The sequence below is a fragment of the Panthera leo genome, chromosome A2, assembly GCF_018350215.1.
Source record: "Panthera leo isolate Ple1 chromosome A2, P.leo_Ple1_pat1.1, whole genome shotgun sequence".
In the NCBI taxonomy this organism is placed as follows: Eukaryota; Metazoa; Chordata; class Mammalia; order Carnivora; family Felidae; genus Panthera; species Panthera leo.
Genome location: NC_056680.1, coordinates 41,659,392 through 41,682,166, shown reverse-complemented (window position 1 = coordinate 41,682,166; position 22,775 = coordinate 41,659,392).

Below are 22,775 nucleotides of genomic sequence, written 5' to 3'. Positions count from 1 at the left end.
GCGTCAGGCTCTGGGCTGATGGCTCGGAGCCTGGAGCCTGTTTCCGATTCTGTGTCTCCCTCTCTCTGTGCCCCTCCCCCGTTCATGCTCTGTCTCTCTCTGTCCCAAAAATAAATAAAAAACGTTGAAAAAAATTTAAAAAAAAAAAAAAAAAAAAAAGAAGGGACTGGCCAACACTATTAGGTATTTACCCAAAGGATACAAAAATACTAATTCAAAGGGATACATGTACCCCGATGTTTATAACAGCATTATCAACAATAGCCAAATTATAGAAAGAGCCCAAATGTCTATTGACTGATGAATGGATAAAGAAGACGTGGCATGCATACACACACACACACACACACACACACACACACACACACACACACAAAATGGAACATTACTTGGCCATAAAAAAGAATGAAACCTTGCAATTTGCAAAATGTGGATGGAGCTAGAGAGTACTATGCTAAGCAAAATAACTCAGAGAAAGACAAACACCATATGATTTCACTCATATGTGGAATTAAAGAAATAAAGCAGATGAACAGGGAAAATAAAGACAGGGGAACCAAGAAACAGACTCTTAACTACAGAGAACAAACTGAGGGTTACTGAAGGGGAGGTGGGCAGGGGGATGGGTTAAATGAATGTTGGGTATCAAGGAGGGCACTTGTAATGAGCACTGGGTGTTGTATAGAAGCGATGAATCACTAAATTCTACACCTGAAACTAATAACACATTATGTTAACTAACTGGAATTTAAGTAAAAACTTGAAAAAAAATTAAAAGAAATAAAAAAAAAAACAAAAACAAGGGACCAGCCAGACCCAGAATGGGGGTCTCTGGAGATAATCTTGACTAACTTTCTTTTTAAATTTTTTTTAATGTTTATTTATTTTTGAGACAATGCAAGAGACAGAGTGCAAGCAGCGGAGGGGCAGACAGAGGGAGACACAGAATCCGAAGCGGGATCCAGGCTCCAAGCTGTCAGACCAGAGCCCAGAGCCCCGACGCAGGGCTCAAACTCACGAACCGTGAGATCATGACCTGAGCCGAAGTCCGACGCTAAACCGACTGAGCCACTAAGGCACCCCTCTACTGGTTTTCTTAATCTCTCCTTCACTGTTGCTACATTCAACTTCTTCTAAAAGGATAACAGGAGAAAAGGGAAGAAAAGCTTTCCCCTTTCGTTTAACGTCTCAGAATGAAGTAAATCGATGACAAGAATTTTTAAGTTTTAACGTTGAGAACAGATGCTGGATCAAATAACATAGTGGTCATTTCCAGACAAAATATCTACAATAAGCAAAAGAAGGCAGGGCACACTGTCCCTTTGTTTTGCCTCTGTCCCGAGAGGCAGATGAATGATTAGTTATCCCATCCCTTAAGAATTCCAATACCTATCTCGATTTCCCTTCAATAAATTCTTGAATTCATGAATTCCCTTCAGTAAATTTTGTTCCTTTAACTTGTGGCCACTGAAATTTATTTATCACCCAGCAGATATCATCAATCCCAGGAAACTAAGTTAAAGCAAAGTAAAAATCATTTCACTGAAGTGTTTTGCCAGAACAAAAATCTGAGTAACCCTATTCCTTATATGAAACCAAGCCTGTAATATAATGAAATGCAAAAATGCCATTGTGTTTAAAGATGTTAGCTTCCTAACTTATTTTGTTTTTAATATTTATTCATTTCTGAGGGACAGAGAGACATTGTGAGCAAGGGAAGAGTACAGGGAGGGAGACACAGAATCTGAAGCAGGCTCTAGGCTCTGAGCTGTCAGCACAGAGCCCGACGTGGGGCTCAAACCCACGAACCGTGAGACCATGACCTGAGCCGAAGTCAGATGCTCAGACAACTGAGCCACCCAAGTGCCCCATAGCTTCCTAATTTATTAGCATAGTCAAGGAAATAATAAAATAATTTTTCAGAAGAATATATCCTATATATGTGTACACATATAGTAGAATATATGATATATTCTATTAGCAATGATAGGATGATAGGGCTAGGTCAATTTTTAGAGATAACGACAGAAATATGTTGATTCTCAGCATGAATACCAGTTGTGCATTAAACCCAAGGGGACTTCTGGGTTTAGAGTAATAGCAAATTGGAGGAATATCAGAATTAGGAGATTTGTTTCCTAAAGTCACATTAACTGTTATTGCCTTCAATGTCCGCAGGGCATTGTCTGTAACTATTTTGTCGCATGTGATTTTTTTCCTATCTAATGGGAGGAAACTCTCGACTGAATAGCCAGCTACTATTATCTTTGCATTTATATCACCCACTGATCATTGTGCTATAACTGTTAGCAGTTTTCACCTCCTAATAAATCATTTATGGTTATTTTTTAATACAAGCAGTTATAAATGACTACTTACAGTTAAAAACCTAACTCATTATTTTAGTCTATTTTAGAATATTCTCTGGGATAAAAAACATGATTGACTGTAATGTTAGTGCTAACAAATCTTTTGCTAATGGAACAGTTTTATCAGGTCTGTGTCTTTTTATGCTCCTACCCATACATTTCAAAAATCGTTTGTAGATATCATGGAGATTTTAAGTAGTTTGCTTTAGTTGTAAAAATTATTGAGGAGTATTAACTATATATTTTACATATTTTAAATGTTTCCTTATAAAAATTATTTGGTGGGAGTACATAACATTTATATAATGAGAACTTTACAGACAAAGTACTTGGCCTGAAAATTAGCCTATTAATTCTATAACAGGCTATTGAAATAAGGAAATGTGGTAAATTACATTGAATCATTATTTAAATATGTAATTTATGGGGCGCCTGGGTGGCTCAGTTGGTTAAGCGTCCAACTTCGGCTCAGGTCATGATCTCACAGCCCGCGAGTTCGAGCCCCGTGTCAGACTCTGTGGTGACAGCTCAGAGCCTGGAGCCTGCTTCAGATTCTGTGTCTCCCTCTCTCTCTGCCCCTCGCCTGCTCATGCTCTGTCTCTCTCTGTCTCAAAAATAAATAAAAAAAACATTAAAAAAAATTAAAAATAAATAAATAAATATGTAATTTATTTTATAATTCTGTTCATAAAATGCAGTAGCCATAATCAGATAAATATTATCTTTCATTTTTAGAGAAATATTGGGTTTATTTTATAATTTTCCCCATATTTTTAAAGATCTTTCCCCCCTCTGGAAATTCAATTCTTGATGAACTAAAAATTACATTATTTCCCTAAAATTCATATGTGGCCTAGACATGTAAACATTTATAATGCAAGGACCCATGTCTCAGTCAATACTAGAAAACCTTTAATAAACAGAGCTATGCAAAAACGTTTTCAGTTAAATTCTTATTTTAAACAAATATTAATGGGTTTATTGAGCATCTTTGTTGAGAGGCAGAATAACAGTTAACATATCGAAGTTAAAACCCTCCATTTCAATTCAGTTGAGTGCTCTGTCACTTATTTACACCTTCTTCAAGCCATTTTATGTTCCAAACTTCAGCATCGTCATTCATAAGGTGATGAAAACAATAGTATCAAGTGTACATGGTTGTTATGGAGATCAAATGAGGTATTGGATTTTTTTTTTTTGAACGTTTTTTATTTATTTTTGGGACAGAGAGAGACAGAGCATGAACGGGGGAGGGGCAGAGAGAGAGGGAGACACAGAATCGGAAACAGGCTCCAGGCTCCAGGCTCCGAGCCATCAGCCCAGAGCCTGACGCGGGGCTCGAACTCACGGACCGCGAGATCGTGACCTGGCTGAAGTCGGACGCTTAACTGACTGTGCCACCCAGGCGCCCTGAGGTATTGGATTTTATATAAGGTATCTGGCCTAGTGTCTGGCACAGAGTAAGTGCTCATTTAATGTCAGCTACTATTACAGACTTTAGCCAGTGTCTAAGTGCAGAACAATGAAAACATTTGTCTCATTAGTTAATAATCAGAAGGATGTACATAATTTAATGCCTCAAAAATACAAACTATCATTTTCTAGTAAAGACAAGGTAAAAAAGTGAAAATGATTCAAAATTTAAAGAAGCTACTGTGTCAGAAATGACAACTTATTCACTTTTCAAAGATCGATCCTTCCATCTCATATAATCTTCCTGATGAAATTACTTTTGTAACTCCAGAAATATCCTGGCATACCTTAAATAAAACCTGTTTTCTCACATTCATCTATTATATTAGGACTTGAAGTTATTCATAATCGTTGAATTTATAGATCCAACTTTTTAGCAGAGTATAATATAGAAAATGAACAAATTGGGGGTGGCTCAGTGGCTCAGTTGGTTGAGTGCCCGACTCTTGGTTTCAGCTCAGGTCATGATCTCATGGTTCAGGAGTTCAAGCCCTGTATCACATTCACTGGTGATGGTGTGGAACCTGCTTGGGATTTTCTCTCTCTCTCCCTCTCTCTCTACCCTTCCCCTGCTTGCTCTCTCTCAAAAAAAATAAATTAACTTAAAAAAATCTTAAAAAAAAAACCCCAAAACAGACAAATTGGTGAATGTTCCATTCACTGACTTTACTAGAGTGAATGCTCCCATATAACTACCAATAAGATTTAGAAAGAATTTTACCAGCACCCCAGTAGCTCCTATCACACCACTTCCCAGTCAGTAGCTCCTAAAATTAATTACTATTCTGCCTCCTATTGACAACATTTCATTTCTCGTATTTTTCAAATTTATGAAAGTGAAAGCACAAAGTGTCTATCTTTTGTTACTGGCTTTACTTGCTTACTAGTTTGTTGGTGAGATTCATCTACTTTATTGTCTTCATTTTCATTGTGGATAGTATTCACTGAATGAATGCATCCTGATTTATTTATTCATTCCGTTCCTGATGCAAATTTGAGTTGTTTTCTGAATTTAGTTATTATGATAATGATGCTATGAACATTGCTATGCATATTTTCTAGGATATTTACGTATGCACTTCTGTTAGGTTTATACCTAGGAGTGGAATTCCTAAGTCAGAGGGTCTCAGGGAATTCCTGAGTCCAATTGCATTTATTTAGCTTAAACAAATACTGCCAAAACGAATCTATGTTAATGGAAATGGGACTTCGTGATTACCCATTTTACAGATGGGAAATCAGTGGTCTGTGTGGTTAAGGGACTTGTCAATGGGTCTAAGAAGTACCAATCAAAAGTGTGGGGATAAAAGAAGATCAGGGCACCTGGGTGGCTCAGTCAGTTAAGTGTCTCACTCTTGATTTCAGCTCAGGTCATGGTCTCACAGTTTGTGAGTTCAAGCCCTGTGTCAGGCTTCACGCTGACAGTGCAGAGCCTGCTTGGGATTCTCTCTCTCCCTCTGCCCCTCTCCTACTCTCTCTCTCTCTCTATCTTGAAATAAAATAAAATAAAATAAAATAAAATAAAATAAAATAAAATAAAATAAATCCAGTATGTGCCCAGCATGTGCAGTGTTTGAGATAAAATGGCAAGAGAAAGGAGCCATGATCTCTGTTTTCACAGAACACAAAATCTAGTACATGAGACCAATACAAAACAAAAAGTCAAAATGATTGAGTGTATAATTATAAGAGTCAAGTGCTCTGAATAAAAGGAACATGATCCTAAGACACCATATGACTGTATCACAGCTTCTAAACCAGTAGTTCAAAGAAGTCTTCCCTCAGGAAGCAAGGTGAAGCTACTATTCAGGGAATAAATAATAGTTAAGTGGAAAAAGAGGCAGCAGAGGGCCTTCTAGACATAAGAAACAGTATTTGCACAGAATACGTGGTGGTGAGGAGAATGGCTTTTACATGAAGACCTGGGAAGGGGGTGGTAGCGTGGGTCTGTAAAGATAGGTAGCAATGAGGACATACTTGGCCTTCAGTCATTGCTAAGGATTTGGGATTGTTTCCTAAGAATAAGATGTTATGTAAAGGCTTTAATGTGGGGATGAGGAAAGGTACAGAAAAGATCATGCTGTCTGCCATGTAGAGAGTAGACCGCACAAGGGTAGCATGAATGTAGTTGCATAATCACAGAAGAGTTGATGCCATTTTCAACAAAGGTGATGGCAGTGGAGATGATAGGGAGCTGGTTGTTACATGAAAGGTAGTGAGTGAAATCAATGGCACTTGGAAATGGATTAGGTGGGGGCCATGTTAATAAAGAACATGTCAAAGATGACTACTGGGCTTCTGGTTGGCTCACCCAAATAGGTAACTAACTGGTTAATTCTGTGAATAAAATCATTCTAGCTGTTGATATAGCTAAATCTAATGTAGCTTTTGGAAGGAAAAGAAAAACTACATTTAAATGCTGAAATTAAATCCAAGAACAAATTGAACTGTATGTCTTTTGTCACCTTCAGAAATGCTGATTCTACTGACATGGCCCCAGATGCTGCCAGCTCTTTTCCATTCTTGGCATCCATCTCAAGTTTTCAGTCTTTTCAAAGACTATTGATTGTGGATGTCAGCATGAACCATATTTTTGGAGGTGTTTAATGATAACATCTGTTTTATGTGCATATGAAATAGATCAATGATAATCACCCACTCACTATCTACTGATCAACTTGAATGCTATTGAGATATCATTATGAATTTCTTCTCATTTCATTTCCTATCATTACACACACTCTATAAATTTGTTCTGGGTTTGGTTTATTATCATAAACCTAATGAAAACATTTCATCTACATGAGCTGTCACAGAGATGTCTATGAGTGTTTTGTTTCAATATAACAGTAAGGAAGAAGTGTTTAACTACATATATCTTCATAACCAAAAATGTCTCTAAATCATACATCTGCAATTTGGGATGCATTTAGTACACACCTTGTCATATTTAAGCTGTGAGTGATTCATGCATTGTTCTAGTTGGAAACTATGTTTTGGATGACTAAAGACTGCTTTTAAAAAGCTACAAATTCTTAAGAAAAGAAGAGTTAAACATATATTTTTACTTCCCTTTCCCTAACTCCTTTTTGCCTTTGTTAATGAATTCTGTGTATCACTGCCAGATTAATTTTTCTAAAAATACATGTTTCATCACGCCATCGAATTACTTAAGGACAAAAGATGCTTCCGTATTACACACTGCATGAAACTGCTTCATAATTAAGGTCGTCCATCAACTTTTCTTACCCAAAAAGCAATACTTTGTTTCTTTTTTTTTTTTTTTTTTTTTTTAAGACGTCAATTCTGCTTAAATTATTCTTTTTTTTTTTTTTTTTTTTTTTTTAACATTTTATTTTATTTATTTATTTTTTTTTTTTTTTATTTTTTTTTTTAATATATGAAATTTACTGTCAAATTGGTTTCCATACAACACCCAGTGCTCATCCCAAAAGGTGCCCTCCTCAATACCCATCACCCACCCTGCCCTCCCTCCCACCCCCCATCAACCCTCAATTTGTTCTCAGTTTTTAACAGTCTCTAATGCTTTGGCTCTCTCCCACTCTAACCTCTTTTTTTTTTTTTTTTTTTTTTTTTCCTTCCCCTCCCCCATGGGTTTCTGTTATGTTTCTCAGGATCCACATAAGAGTGAAACCATATGGTATCTGTCTTTCTCTGTATGGCTTATTTCACTTAGCATCACACTCTCCAGTTCCATCCATGTTGCTACAAAAGGCCATATTTCATTTTTTCTCATTGCCACGTAGTATTCCATTGTGTATATAAACCACAATTTCTTTATCCATTCATCAGTTGATGGACATTTAGGCTCTTTCCATAATTTGGCTATTGTTGAGAGTGCCGCTATAAACATTGGGGTACAGGTGCCCCTATGCATCAGTACTCCTGTATCCCTTGGATAAATTCCTAGCAGTGCTATTGCTGGGTCATAGGGTAGGTCTATTTTTAATTTTCTGAGGAACCTCCACACTGCTTTCCAGAGCGGCTGCACCAATTTGCATTCCCACCAACAGTGCAAGAGGGTTCCTGTTTCTCCACATCCTCTCCAGCATCTATAGTCTCCTGATTTCTTCATTTTGGCCACTCTGACTGGCGTGAGGTGGTATCTGAGTGTGGTTTTGATTTGTATTTCCCTGATAAGGAGCGACGTTGAACATCTTTTCATGTGCCTGTTGGCCATCCGGATGTCTTCTTTAGAGAAGTGTCTATTCATGTTTTCTGCCCATTTCTTCACTGGGTTATTTGTTTTTCGGGTGTGGAGTTTGATGAGCTCTTTATAGATTTTGGATACTAGCCCTTTGTCCGATGTGTCATTTGCAAATATCTTTTCCCATTCCGTTGGTTGCCTTTTAGTTTTGTTGGTTGTTTCCTTTGCTGTGCAGAAGCTTTTTATCTTCATAAGGTCCCAGTAATTCACTTTTGCTTTTAATTCCCTTGCCTTTGGGGATGTGCCGAGTAAGAGATTGCTACGGCTGAGGTCAGAGAGGTCTTTTCCTGCTTTCTCCTCTAAGGTTTTGATGGTTTCCTGTCTCACATTCAGGTCCTTTATCCATTTTGAGTTTATTTTTGTGAATGGTGTGAGAAAGTGGTCTAGTTTCAACCTTCTGCATGTTGCTGTCCAGTTCTCCCAGCACCATTTGTTAAAGAGACTGTCTTTTTTCCATTGGATGTTCTTTCCTGCTTTGTCAAAGATGAGTTGGCCATACGTTTGTGGGTCTAGTTCTGGGGTTTCTATTCTATTCCATTGGTCTATGTGTCTGTTTTTATGCCAATACCATGCTGTCTTGATGATGACAGCTTTGTAGTAGAGGCTAAAGTCTGGGATTGTGATGCCTCCTGCTTTGGTCTTCTTCTTCAAAATTACTTTGGCTATTCGGGGGCTTTTGTGGTTCCATATGAATTTTAGGATTGCTTGTTCTAGTTTCGAGAAGAATGCTGGTGCAATTTTGATTGGGATTGCATTGAATGTGTAGATAGCTTTGGGTAGTATTGACATTTTGACAATATTTATTCTTCCAATCCATGAGCAGGGAATGTCTTTCCATTTCTTTATATCTTCTTCAATTACCTGCATAAGCTTTCTATAGTTTTCAGCATACAGATCTTTTACATCTTTGGTTAGATTTATTCCTAGGTATTTTATGCTTCTTGGTGCAATTGTGAATGGGATCAGTTTCTTCATTTGTCTTTCTGTTGCTTCATTGTTAGTGTATAAGAATGCAACTGATTTCTGCACATTGATTTTGTATCCTGCAACTTTGCTGAATTCATGTATCAGTTCTAGCAGACTTTTGGTGGAGTCTATCGGATTTTCCATGTATAATATCATGTCATCTGCAAAAAGCGAAAGCTTGACTTCATCTTTGCCAATTTTGATGCCTTTGATTTCCTTTTGTTGTCTGATTGCTGATGCTAGAACTTCCAGCACTATATTAAATAGCAGCGGTGACAGTGGGCATCCCTGTCGTGTTCCTGATCTCAGGGAAAAAGCTCTCAGTTTTTCCCCGTTGAGGATGATGTTAGCTGTGGGCTTTTCATAAATGGCCTTTATGATCTTTAAGTATTTTCCTTCTATCCCGACTTTCTCAAGGGTTTTTATTAAGAAAGGGTGCTGGATTTTGTCAAAGGCCTTTTCTGCATCGATTGACAGGATCATATGGTTCTTCTCTTTTTTTTTGTTAATGTGATGTATCACGTTGATCGATTTGCGAATGTTGAACCAGCCCTGCATCCCAGGAATGAATCCCACTTGATCATGGTGAATAATTCTTTTTATATGCTGTTGAATTCGATTTGCTAGTATCTTATTAAGAATTTTTGCATCCATATTCATCAGGGATATTGGCCTGTAGTTCTCTTTTTTTACTGGGTCTCTGTCTGGTTTAGGAATCAAAGTAATACTGGCTTCATAGAATGAGTCTGGAAGTTTTCCTTCCCTTTCTATTTCTTGGAATAGCTTGAGAAGGATAGGTATTATCTCTGCTTTAAATGTCTGGTAGAACTCCCCTGGGAAGCCATCTGGTCCTGGACTCTTATTTGTTGGGAGATTTTTGATAACCGATTCAATTTCTTCGCTGGTTATGGGTCTGTTCAAGCTTTCTATTTCCTCCTGATTGAGTTTTGGAAGAGTGTGGGTGTTTAGAAATTTGTCCATTTCTTCCAGGTTGTCCAATTTGCTGGCATATAATTTTTCATAGTATTCCCTGATAATTGTTTGTATCTCTGAGGGATTGGTTGTAATCATTCCATTTTCATTCATGATTTTATCTATTTGGGTCATCTCCCTTTTCTTTTTGAGAAGCCTGGCTAGAGGTTTGTCAATTTTGTTTATTTTTTCAAAAAACCAACTCTTGGTTTCGTTGATCTGCTCTACAGTTTTTTTAGACTCTATATTGTTTATTTCTGCCCTGATCTTTATTATTTCTCTTCTTCTGCTGGGTTTAGGCTGCCTTTGCTGTTCTGCTTCTATTTCCTTTAGGTGTGCTGTTAGATTTTGTATTTGGGATTTTTCTTGTTTCTTGAGATAGGCCTGGATTGCAATGTATTTTCCTCTCAGGACTGCCTTCGCTGCATCCCAAAGCGTTTGGATTGTTGTATTTTCATTTTCGTTTGTTTCCATATATGTTTTAATTTCTTCTCTAATTGCCTGGTTGACCCACTCATTTGTTAGTAGGGTGTTCTTTAACCTCCATGCTTTTGGAGGTTTTCCAGACTTTTTCCTGTGGTTGATTTCAAGCTTCATAGCATTGTGGTCTGAAAGTATGCATGGTATAATTTCAATTCTTGTAAACTTATGAAGGGCTGTTTTGTGACCCAGTATATGATCTATCTTGGAGAATGTTCCATGTGCACTCGAGAAGAAAGTATATTCTGTTGCTTTGGGATGCAGAGTTCTAAATATATCTGTCAAGTCCATCTGATCCAATGTATCATTCAGGGCCCTTGTTTCTTTATTGACTGTGTGTCTAGATGATCTATCCATTTCTGTAAGTGGGGTGTTAAAGTCCCCTGCAATGACCACATTCTTATCAATAAGGTTGCTTATGTTTATGAGTAATTGTTTTATATATCTGGGGGCTCGGGTATTTGGCGCATAGACATTTATAATAGTTAGCTCTTCCTGGTGGATAGACCCTGTGATTATTATATAATGCCCTTCTTCATCTCTTGTTACAGCCTTTAATTTAAAGTCTAGTTTGTCTGATATAAGTATGGCTACTCCAGCTTTCTTTTGGCTTCCAGGAGCATGATAAATAGTTCTCCATCCCCTCACTCTCAATCTAAAGGTGTCCTCAGATCTAAAATGAGTCTCTTGTAGACAGCAAATAGATGGGTCTTGTTTTTTTATCCATTCTGATACCCTATGTCTTTTAGTTGGCGCATTTAATCCATTTACATTCAGTGTTATTATAGAAAGATACGGGTTTAGAGTCATTGTGATGTCTGTATGTTTTATGCTTGTAGTGATGTCTCTGGTACTTTGTCTCACAGGATCCCCCTTAGGATCTCTTGTAGGGCTGGTTTAGTGGTGACAAATTCCTTCAGTTTTTGTTTGTTTGGGAAGACCTTTATCTCTCCTTCTATTCTAAATGACAGACTTGCTGGATAAAGGATTCTCGGCTGCATATTTTTCCTGTTTAGCACACTGTAGATATCGTGCCAAGCCTTTCTGGCCTGCCAAGTTTCAAAGGAGAGATCAGTCACGAGTCTTATAGGTCTCCCTTTATATGTGAGGGCACGTTTATCCCTTGCTGCTTTCAGAATTTTCTCTTTATCCTTGTATTTTGCCAGTTTCACTATGATATGTCGTGCAGAAGATCGATTCAAGTTACGTCTGAAGGGAGTTCTCTGTGCCTCTTGGATTTCAATGCCTTTTTCCTTCCCCAGTTCAGGGAAGTTCTCAGCTATAATTTGTTCAAGTACCCCTTCAGCACCCTTCCCTCTCTCTTCCTCCTCTGGGATACCAATTATGCGTATATTATTTTTTTTTAGTGTATCACTTAGTTCTCTAATTTTCCCCTCATACTCCTGGATTTTTTTATCTCTCTTTCTTTCAGCTTCCTCTTTCTCCATAACTTTATCTTCTAGTTCACCTATTCTCTCCTCTGCCTCTTCAAGCCGAGCCATCGTGGATTCCATTTTGTTTTGCAATTCGTTTAAAGCGTTTTTCAACTCCTCGTGACTGTTCCTTAGTCCCTCGATCTTTGTGGCAAGAGATTCTCTGCTGTCCTGTATACTGTTTTCAAGCCCAGCGATTAATTTTATGACTATTATTCTAAATTCACTTTCTGTTATATTATTTAAATCCTTTTTGATCAGTTCATTAGCTGTTGTTATTTCCTGGAGATTCTTCTGAGGGGAATTCTTCCGTTTGGTCATTTTGGAGAGTCCCTGGCGTGGTGAGGACCTGCAGGGCACTTCCCCTGTGCTGTGGTGTATAACTGGAGTTAGTGGGCGGGGCCGCAGTCCGACCCGATGTCTGCCCCCAGCCCACTGCTGGGGCCACAGTCAGACTGGTGTGTGCCTTCTCTTCCCCTCTCCTAGGGGCGGGATTCACTGTGGGGTGGCGTGTCCCGTCTGGGCTACTTGCACACTGCCAGGCTTGTGTTGCTGGGGATCTGGCGTATTAGCTGGGGTGGGTAGGCAAGGTGCACGGGGGCTGGAGGGGCAGGCTTAGCTCGCTTCTCCTTAGGTGATCCACTTCAGGAGGAGCCCCTCTTCCGTGGGCCTCTGGTCTGCGCTTGACTCCGGAGACTCCCTTCTGCTAATCCTCTGGTGGTTTTCTGTGTTCTTTAGGCAGGTGTAGGTGGAATCTAAGTGATCGGCAGGACGCGCTGTGAGCCCCGCGTCCTCCTACGCCGCCATCTTCCGGAACCTGTCCAATACTTTGTTTCTTTCCACTTCTTAGCAGGCTGGCTCTACCAGGTTCGACCAAATTTCTTCAGGTTCCCTTGCTTCTTTGAAGTCTGAACTTTTGTGCGTTGCCCCCTCCCATTTCCACCAGCTCCTAAAAATTCCATAACCTCTGTAAATACTACCTATTCATCAAAGCTAAGATTAAACCCAAACTCTTACATCAAACATCCATCATTATCCTAGCTCACAGTGTTTCATTTCTTAGTTACCTTGATTACATATTTAATTAATGCTACTTGGCTTAAGCAATTAAATAATTGGTTTGCAGCACAACATTTTCACCATTAATAGATACTATATATTCTCTAAAGGAAGGGACCTTTTCTTGTATTTATATACCTGTATCACAATACTGCCATAGGCTCTCATTAGACAGATGGTCAATTGATTATTGATTGATCAGAATTCTCCAAGCTGTTAAACACAGTTCTGCAATTTGGGGACATTATTATTTTCAAGGTTATAAGAACTCTAGGGGATAGAAGACATTCCATTTATGTTGTCTAATCTTTCCTTGTATTTCTGACTTTAATTCTGTACCAACTGGAGAGAAACTTAAAATGAAAGTAACTGAACCATTTAGAAATTCAAAGTTATTGAAAGAAGAAGCTGCAGAGATTAGTCACACTCTTACTGCAATTCTGAAGAAGCATACGGCTAAATATTTCCTTATGAAGTTTGCTCATTGAACTCTGCAGCCTAATATAAGCACCACAAATGCACATCAAGATGTCATCCAACAATTACCATTAACAATAATAGGAATATGTACAACTCGAACGCTACAGAACTGAATATCAATTTAGCAATGTGTTTATATAAATAGGTATGATGCACATCTTATAAAGTACTTATATGTTACTGATACCAAGATATACATGAGATACCTATTTATATAATATATTCATTGATTTGTCCAATAATTATATATCGGGCGCCTGCAATGTGACAAGAAATATAGTAGTTGCTAGAGATTCAATAGTGACCAAGAAAGAAGCTTAGTGTTCAGGTGTGCAGAAAGAGAAATAGGAAAGAAATAAATACAAAAATGATAAATCTGGATTATTTCATTTATAGGAAGTAAACAAGTGTCATCATAGAAAACGACAGGCCAAAAGAAAGAAAGAAAGAAAGAAAGAGAAAGAAAAGAGAAGAAAAGAAAAGAAAGAAATGACAAGCATAGTGCACTGAAAATCCTCTCTGAGGAAATGAAATTAACTTGATCCCTGCAGGATGAGAAGGAGCTGGCCATGCAGAGACCCCTTTTAGTATTTTCCTTACTATGTCAGTAAGAGTTATGGTGAGACACAAAACAAAAATTTTATTTTGTAGGATAATAACCTGCTCTTATCCCCAAACAAAGCCTGTTAAGCAAGATGATTAAGTTATATGAGCAGCTGATTATTTGGTGTTTCTCAAAGTAATTATAGAAATCAGTATTAAGAAGGACTATAAGAATTTAAGAGCAAGATATACATCATTATGCCTCATACTTTTCTTTTTCTACTTAAACCTCTGGTTCTTCCTCAGTACTTTCCAATTCCTTTTGGCATGCACCTTATTTTTCTTAAAAAATAAAAAAAAATGGTGTAATAATTAAAGGATCACACTAAAGTACAGTAACATTTATAAAACATAACGGGGCTTGGAGTGCAGGCATTTGTATTTTGGTTTAATCTTTATCATTCAATGGCTGTTGGGTCTCAAAAACTGACATTAAACTCATCCATGATACCGTAACGAGCTTGATCCTCTGAAGTTTTCCATCCTCACTCCCGAAGACCTTAGGATTTCAGATGTCTCAAGGACCACCCATTTGGGAAGGGGAAAGGAGATAAGAGGGATATTGGAGCGGGAAGAGCTGTATGTCTCCCTCTCCCACTTTAATAAGGTAAGTTCTGATATTACATATGTTATATGTTGGGATATTGAGTGAGATTTAATTGGAAGAACACAGTCTATGCATAAAACAACTTTGTAAACGTTGGACTACTTGATCTGAGAAATCCATTTCCAAAGAGCATTTTAAGAAACCATGCCCTTCAAAACTAAGACTAAAATGATCATTTTCTTAAGATGAAATAAATGAACTGGAATGATAAGATCCAGGTGTTCTAATATGGTTCAATCTCTAGCTTAATCATTTGAGTTAAATCATTAGTTTGACTTACTTTGAAATGAATCAGACCCCTTAATCTGAAAAAGAGGAGGATTAAAGGTAGGGAAGGTTCAATGCACAAATGTTTGTATCTGCAAACCAAGTTATACTTCCCATAGGCCATGTGTGTGCCACATACCGGCTACTTCCAGCAACAATTATGTCTCCATCTTGGCCACCCCAGGCTTCCCTCATGCCATTACCATCTTCAGCCACATCCTCAGAACTCAGCATTGACCTGGCTGACCCTAAACAAAGTTGAAACTTGAGTTTTCACTTTGCCATTTCCATTCCCACATTTTAAAGCCTCACTCAAATGAACTGTATGGTTACTTGTGTGACATTAATAAAGGCAGATAAAAAATGCGATTAAAATTTTAAAACAATAGATTTGCCCATCATTCCTTCCCCAAACATGTAGCATATCTTATTCCTATAATGAATGAAGTCTGATGACCAAGTTGTACACAGACTGCATGGGAATCCACTTCTTCTCAGTTATATTATAGCAAAAAAAAAAAAGAGATCATTGTGGTTATTTCTGGCTGGTGAGTTTCTGCCAGAAATAATGGAAACAATTTGGAAGGAAACCATTCCATAGCAATAATTCATTTTCAGCAATATTAAAAATATATGTACATATTTCAAATAAACTAAGTGTGAAAAAAAAAGAAAAGATCTAATAAAGCTTTTGAAATAAAGCCAGGTTCATACAAGGTATGTGCTGTGAAGAGTGTCTTATTGTTATACAACATTGAAAAAGGAGAGAATAAGATAGATAGTAAAGAAAATAGAAGCTGTTTATCTTTAAAAATTGAATTACTAAAAATGTTTTGTGCCAATTTATTCTGTGGAAAATATAGAGAAGGTGCCTTTTTCTCTCCACCTCAGGTGATAAAATGTTCATCTGAAAAACCAGAAATGTTTTCATATTTCATATGAGCCCTTAAGAAACATCCTTTCTTCAAACAATTTTTTCCCAGTTGGCTTTAATTAAGTTTAGAATAGTGTACCTAGAAACTAAAAACTGAATGCAAATCAAATTACTGTCTAGACCAACAAGTTCTAATATTTCCCCTTACAGCTATATCCCGCTTTCAATGTGTTCATGAAAAGTTTCTCCTAAATCAAATTTCTGATAATCAATCACACTTTAAACGCACTAGAATTTGTTATTTAAAGGACTCTCCCAGAGTGAACTCCAGATGTAATGATCCTTGGAGGTAATACACAATCTTCAACAGCTCTCACTATTATATAAATATGCCTTCACACTTAACAAATCTGCTTAAAGTCGGAGCAATTGAACAAAACAAGTGCTCCAATATCTTACAGTGTGATCTAGGTAGATACTGTCAGTTAAAATTTTAAGAGGTGTATTCACCCCCACCTCCTACACCATCCTCCACAAAACTGTCCAGAAGGATATGCTGCCAGTGCCCCCCAGCCAAAGCACGTCACTATTGTGGCTGTAGTTGAACAAGTTGGGTTTATCAGCGGTGGCAGTGAGGGATGACATTCATCATGGGTAATCACAGGACGGCTCAGTCAGAGGGTATAAGAAAGGACTTGTTAGAGAATTTGGGATTGTGTGAAGTGATTTGAGGAAGAGTTCAACAAAGTAGGGCTTTGCTCTGGATTGCCTACTCTCAGGAAGCGGGGGTAATTCTATGTGCTAATTCTTATCTAAAAGAAGGGAAAGCTAGATTAGTTAGCTGTAACCAGCAAAAAAGCAGCACTTGTATCAGATGGGAGAGGGGGTGTTTGGTATACGATGGTATGGATGATGTCCATGTTTATTTTGTGTTCAGACAAGATTACAGAGTGGTCTTATTCTTGTCTTAATCCATCATGCTCATAGACTTGCCTTGTCTGGCACTGATGTTCTGTGAGATTGCTAATGTTCCACAACGGAATAGTGAAGTCTGACCGTGAGTATCAGGCCAGCTTATAGTAATACCAAGTTCTGGCTAATACTCTGCCAGGCCAAATACTGAATGTCAGGGGCCACTTTTCTCTTCCTCACTACAAAAGTATTCAAACTCTGGCATAGCATTTTATGGTTTCCCACAGTGTCATATTTAAGTCACCATCTTCTTTCTCATTGCCAAGTAGTATTCCATTGTATATATAAACCACATCTTCTTTATCCATTCATCAGTTGATGGACTTTTAGGCTCTTTCCATAATGAAATCTGGCCACTTGTAGCAACATGGATGGAACTGAAGGGTATTATGCTAAGTGAAATAACAGTCAGAGAAAGACAGATACCATATGTTTTCACTCATGGGTGGATCTTGAGAAACTTAACAAAAGACCACGGGGAAGGGGAAGAAGAAAAAAAAAGTTACAGAGAGGGAGGGAGGCAAACCATAATAGACTCTTAAATACAGAGAACAAACTGAGGGTTGATGGGAGGTGGGGTAGAGGGCAAAGTGGGTGATGGGCACTGAGGAGAGCACTTGTTGGGATGAGAACTGGGTGTTATATGGAAAACAATATGACAATAAATTATATTAAATAAATAAATAAATCACTAAGCCTTTGTGTTTAGTGAACCCGAGTAGTCCAACTATCAGTAGGCTTCCAATGGTTTTTAAGACATTGATTCAATAAATCTGAACTCATGCTATGCATAAAGTGTCCATATGCTGTTGATTTTCCAGGACATTGTGATTTCAAAAGTTTTGCATCTGGTTTGGCCTACATGCCTCATTTCAATTTGTAGCCTATAATTTATAGGACTCTACCTGTGTTGACATTATAGACACCTTAATTCACAAATTATCAAAAACTTCATTATCAAAAGCCTATTGCTTTTAATGTGCACTCTGATGTCCAAATTTAACCAACCAGTTGCTAAGTGTAAAATGCCACATTATTTACTCAATATTTGTTTATTAAATGACTGTTTTATTGTTTATTGAGTACTATAAAGTATGTACTATTCCAAACATTTTATGTAAAAGCTAATTAAAGCTCTGAGCAGCCAAGACACCCCAATTTCAGAAATTAACATTGTGGTTTAGACACATTGTCTGCGGCCCCAGGTGAAGAGATATGAGAGTGACAGATTTGAACCAGATAGTCTGATTCTTAAACTCATGCCCTTGAGCACCATGAGATACTGGGCTATGTAATCTGGGAAAAATGAAATATTCTGATAACTCATCTCTTAATTCCAATATAAATGTTTACATACAATGTTGTAAGAAACAGACACAACATATAAACTATTTACAGAAAAGATGAAGAATATTTGAAACTGTCTACTTAAAGATCTTTCTAAAGCAAAGAATTGACATAAATTGATACATTTTGAAGGTATGTATAATTTTGACCGGGGAAAGACGGTGGAAGCAAAATTTGACTTGGAGAATGAGATGTCATGAAAAAAGAAATCATTTCTTTTAGGGAACCCAGCATTATTTAATATGTTAGCTAGAGTTGGAAGGGAAAAATATAGGTGGGATGAAGGGTTAAAAAGATAGCAGAAGATACTACATAGCAATTGTTTAAATTTTCTCTATAAGAGTGTAATGCTTTCGTGTTGTATTCTTTTAAGTAATTTAAAAAAAAATTAGAGAGAAAGAGTGCACAAGCATGGACTAGGGGCAGAGAGAGAGAGAGAGAGAGAGAGAGACAGAGAGAGACAGAGACAGAGAGAGAGAGGGAGGGAGAGAGAAAGAGAATCTTAAGCAGGCTCTACACTCAGCACAGAGCCTCACACAGGGCTCGATCCCATGACCCTAGGATGATGACCTGACCGAAATCAAAACTCCAATGCTCAACCGAATGAACCACCAAAGTGTCCCTGTTGTTTTAATCAAAAGACAAGATTTTATTTTAATCAAAAGACAGATGATAAAAGAAGTGTATTAAGAAGATTAAACTCATTTTTCTACAGATCAAATTTTACTTAGCACAACAAATATTTATGTAGTTGGTATTAAATTTCAAATATTTCACATGGAGCAATCAGCTCTAGAAGTTTCCACCATAGATGACAGCCCTGGCCAAAAGGCCAAATAGCCCATGAGAGAACTAAATGAAAGAAGATCCACTCTCTGAGTCAAAACAAACAAAACACAGCCTAATGTGAGAACAAGGCGTTCTCAAAGTGTGGTCCCTGGGCCAGCAGCATCAGCAGCACTTAGGAACTTGACAGAAAAGCAAATTAACAGGCCCCACCACAGACCTCCTGAATCAGAAACTCTGGTGATGGAGTGCAGTTCAACCTGTTTTAAACAGCACTTTAGGTGATTTAAATGTACACAAGGCTTTGAGAATGTCTGCGTTAGACATTGCTACTCCAATTATGATCACTATCAGTGTGGCACAGGCACCACCTTGGAGCTTATTATGAATACAGATTTCCAGAACCCACTCATGGTGTACAATGTCAGAAGTGACCTATTCACCAACTCCTCCAGGAAACCCATAGGTATGTTAACCCTTGAGAACCACTGACCCAAAAAGTATACTAGCAAATATGTTTTCTGGATTCTTTTCTGTCTTGTGTGGAGGGACCTTTCTACATAGGTCATGGTAGGTAACAAATCAGGGTTGTTTCACTGCACTCCCTAGACCACTTGTATACCTTCATTTCTTTCCCTTCTCTGTACCTGAAGTCCAGCCAAATAGTCCAGTATCAAGCTCCACGTGCCTACTTCAGGAAAGAAGTACCAAGTCTACATTCTTCTGCCGAATATAAATGTAAAATATTAGTCTTTATGTCTCACTACTTGATCAGTATGTAATCATAATGATTCCTGGTTATAGGAATAATTATAATCATTCCTGGTTATAGACTCATATCACTGCTTTTTATTATTTAAAAAATACTGATCAGTCCCCTCCCCACTCTACACACACATACTGAATTAAATTTTTGGCAAATGACCCAGCAGTATATATTATTAGAGATACCGCAGTGAAAAACCTACACCATTTAAAGTTTTTACAAAATGTATTCTGATTGCAAAACTCAATCTCAAAGTAATTCAGTTTTGTTTCCAAATGCAATGTAATGTTTTGTTTTGTTTTGTTTTTTCTCCTTTAGACCTCCTTTGGCATTCTACAAAACATTCCACCATGGACCCCCATCCATATTTTGTTTAGAAGCTCTCACCCTTGGCTGACCGATCTGTCAATAGTCTAAATAATCTTTGGCTGGATTTTGTTATTTGTTGTCTCCTAACCATACTTACTTTAAAGAAGATTATTTTCACTCTTCAGTAGTTGACTTTTCAGAATGAATTCCTCTATCCTATTATTTAAAAAAAAAAGTCCACAACAACCTTCCCTTCCTAATTAGTCTTTCTAAACTTTGTACTACATTTTTGAGAGGCCAATTAATCTTAGTACATCCTGTGTATCCTACTTTAAAATAGTACTTAAGTAGGTGATCTCTAAATTACTTACCCTAACTTAATTTCCCTGAATTTTCACTTTTTTCCTCAGATTTTTTAAAAATTTAAAACAATTTTTATTGAGGTATAATTGACACACATTATCTTAGTTTCAGGTGTACAAAATAAGGATTCATTATTATATATATATATATATATATATATATATATATAGTAACATGATCAACACAGTTATGTCCAATTGACTTCTATCACTATATAAAATTACAATTTTTTTCTTGTGATGAGAACTTTTAAGTATTATTCACTACAGTTACTATGCTGTACATTACATCCTCTTGTTTATTTTATAAGTAGAAGTTTGTACATTTTGATCCCCTTCATCTCTTTCTCCCACCCCCTACACCCCACCTCTGGCAACCATCGATATTTTCTCAGTATCTCCAGAATAGGCTATTTCTCTGTCTGACGTATTTTTCACTTACCATCATGTCTTCAAGATCCATCCATGTCACAAGTGGCAAGATTTAATTATTTTATGGCTGAATAATATTCTATTGTATATATAAACCACATCTTTTTTATTCATTCATCCATCAGAGGACACTTGGGTGGTTTCCATATCTTGGCTATTGTAAATAATGCTTCAATAAACCTGGAAGTGCATATATCTTCTTGAGTAACTGTTTTTTTGTTCTCCTCAAATAAATGCCCAGAAGTGGAATTGCTGGATCATATGGTAGTTCTATTTTGAATTTTTTAACAAATTTGTCTCAGTCTAAAAGTTAACCATTAAGAGAGGCATTCAGGAAAAAAAAAAAAAAAGAGAAGCTTTTGAATAAGTAAGTCCTTTTCTTCAAATTACAAGTAACTCTGAGAAATTTATAGACAAATTGTTATTTATATTTTTTTACATAAATATGTAAAGAAGCACTTTTCCTAACCTCTTCAGAGAACCAAAGAAATTCGGAATTTAGATGTTTTGATAAAAATGGAAAACTACTGTAACTCCTTTCCATTACCTGCATTTATAATATTTTAATGACATTAACAGTTGGCATTTCTCCATTCTGGAACCTTGATGAGAATTTTTCTTAAGACTTTCCATGTCTGAACCCAGCTAGATTTAGTCACTTAGAAATTTCAAGCCAGGCACCTATGTTACTGAATTTATCTACATAGTACATCTGAACGCAAGAGCATCAAGCACTGAAACACCAGAATATCACATTAGAGAACTCAAGAGAGAGAGAACAGAATGCCATTTTATTTAGTGGTTTAGTCTAGGAAAGAAAACAGGAGACAGAGGGAGACTAGTGATGATTATTTCCAACCAGATGTAGTAGGATCTTCATTTCTCCTGCTCCAAGGGGCAAAAACCATATGATAATATGTTGATTACACAATGGGTAGGATTTCGTCATTGGAAGTTAGACTGATGAGGTTAAAGGTTCTGTTCAAACTAAGACTTTGGGAAATGGTCTGGAAACACAGACAGTGCTTGGTTTAGAGTGTAATTATTTTGGCCATTTTGACGCTCATTCAAATATTCATCAGGTGCCAAGCATCATACTCGATGCCAGTGATGCACCAGGGAAACAAGAGACAAAGTGTCTGTCCTTTTGAAAACTATTTTACAGTACCCCCGCAACACACTCTACAGAGATAAACATATAAATTAACACAGTAAGTACAGACTGTGACAAAAGCCATGAAAAAAACTAGTTTAGCAAAAGAGAAAAGTCAAGCCCATCTTAGTAATAATATTTAAACTTTAACTTAGATGGTTACATCATGGGTTAATGAAGTAACAGGTAACTTCTCCTACTCCTGTTTTTACATTTTTGCTTATTTTTCACTTTCAACTTTGCTCTCAAGTACAGATCATTACCACTGAGGTGATTTCATAGGAGAGTATAAAGAAATCAATGTAAATAAGTCTTTATTATTGAAAAGAAAAAAGCAATTTAGGTATTAGATCTGCCGAAAATTTGTTTGATTTAGAGTATCAGCAACCTCTAATGCAGCACAAATATGTATCATAGAGCCATGATATATGGCCTTCTCAGAACATTCTGTTTCTTGTTCTAGAAATCCTTGCTGTTCCTGGCAGAGAACTTATACTGATAATAGTTGTATTTATTTTCAGTTTCTTGAAGAATTCATTCCATGGAATACGAAGCAAATGGTTTAACACATCTTTATATGATCTTAAAAATAATACTTGCATCCAAAGTATAAAGACAACTAAACAAATTCCATATCACAAAGTAGCACAGGTAATTTAGTTGAATAAAGCAGAGGCGAATGGATAAATCCCTCTTTAATAAGGTTCACAAATCCTTCACTTAAACAGGGGAGAAGAATGGAAACAGAGCAAGAAGAAAACCACATGTTTCTCACCAGCACACAGAAGCTACTGTGAAATTGATTAAATGGGGGATTTAGATCTACAAAAACAAGAT